Genomic DNA, 1,492 nt, shown 5'->3' with positions numbered 1-1,492 from the left:
GATGAATGCACTTCACCCTAATCTTGTAGTTTTTTGAATCTTTAAACTTGACCTGATGTCTATGCTTCACACAGTAGGCCCTCAAATGCTTCTTGAAAGCATTCTTGCTGACAAACTTGCTTCCCTTCACTAGGCTGTAAGGATCCACTTGTTCAAAAGTAATTCCCTCAGGGAACATCTCCTCATCTTCCTCATCCTTAAAATGTTGTGCATGTTCTTCTTCAAACTGTGTGTTATCATGAGGCTTTGAACATTTAGGCTTTGAACAATTAGGCCCATCAGTCTTGTTGCTTTCTGATACTATAAGTTCAAGCCCATCATTCTTGTTGGTTTCTGATACAAATTCCCAAAAACAAATGACTCAGTTAGAGCCCTTCAAACAAGGGTAAAATGTGCATAACCAGTTATGCAGATGCATAACAAGTTATGCAGTACAAAAAAAAAGTGCATAACTAGTTATGCAGATGCATCAAAGGTTATGCTTATCATAAATCACTGCGGATGCAAATAAAAATGCATAATTAGTTGTGCAGTACAAAGAAAATGTGCATAACAAGTTATGCAGTACAAAAAAAATGTGCATAACCAGTTATCCAGATGCATTAAAGGTTATGCTTATCATAAATCACTGCAGATGCAAAAAAAATATGCATAACTAGTTATGCAGTACAAAAAAATGTACATAACAAGTTATGCAGTACAAAAAAAATGTAGTTTTCACTTCAAACAAACATAACAAACAAACATAACAAACAAACAAAGAATAAGAAAAACAAAAGACTACAAAACAAATGACAGTTTACCTTCTTCTTCTCTGTCAGAGACCAAGTCCCCATAATGGTCCTCTACAAAACCACAGAGATAAGGGCATTAGTACTAAATAAATTAAATGATTATACAATCAAACACATCAAAGTTTAAAAAGATACAGAAGCAATCACATACCTTCCTTGTCATTCTCAACCTCCACCTCCCCAAAGTTTGGATCACCAGCATCACTATCAACATTATCATCATCACTTGCAGCATCATTATCAACATTATCACCATCACTTGCAGCATCATTATCAACATTATCACCATCACTTCTCTCACTTGCAGTACCATCTGAAAGATACCCATTCTCAACTTTTTGTAGAAACTTATTGTAACTCTTGATATCTTTCTCTTCACTGTCATTGTCGTTCATCTTCAGGACATCCTCATCATCAGGGTTACATTCATCTTCTTCTACATTTTTCAAGTGCATGACATACTCATCACTTTCCTTGTACTCTTGGGCAACTGCAAACAAATCTTCCACCACTTCTGCCTGTGTTGTAGCTTCAACCCAAAAGTCATGATTGAAATAATCATCTAATCTAGGTATCTCATTACCTTGTTCAGCTCCACTAGCCTCCAAAACAGGATTACTCTCAGCTACACTTGCTTGTGTTTTTTGAGTAAACTGTGGAATATAAACATCTTCATCATCATTCTCAGCTACACTTGC

The 1,492-nt window shown here is 35.8% G+C and overlaps 1 long non-coding RNA gene across 1 annotated transcript; it reads right to left on the bottom strand.

Annotated features, from left to right (window-relative positions):
• Nucleotides 1–263: 263 nt before the first annotated feature.
• LOC113318996 lies at nt 264–1,011 on the bottom strand. Its single transcript, XR_003344992.1, has 3 exons — nt 946–1,011; nt 804–845; nt 264–333 (listed from the first exon to the last, which is right to left on the bottom strand). It is a non-coding gene; the product is annotated as an uncharacterized LOC113318996 (long non-coding RNA).
• Between the last annotated feature and the right edge of the window lie 481 nt (nt 1,012–1,492).

Source organism: Papaver somniferum, chromosome 10, assembly GCF_003573695.1.
Source record: "Papaver somniferum cultivar HN1 chromosome 10, ASM357369v1, whole genome shotgun sequence".
Lineage (NCBI taxonomy): Eukaryota > Viridiplantae > Streptophyta > Magnoliopsida > Ranunculales > Papaveraceae > Papaver > Papaver somniferum.
This window is presented reverse-complemented; position numbering and strand designations above follow the sequence as displayed.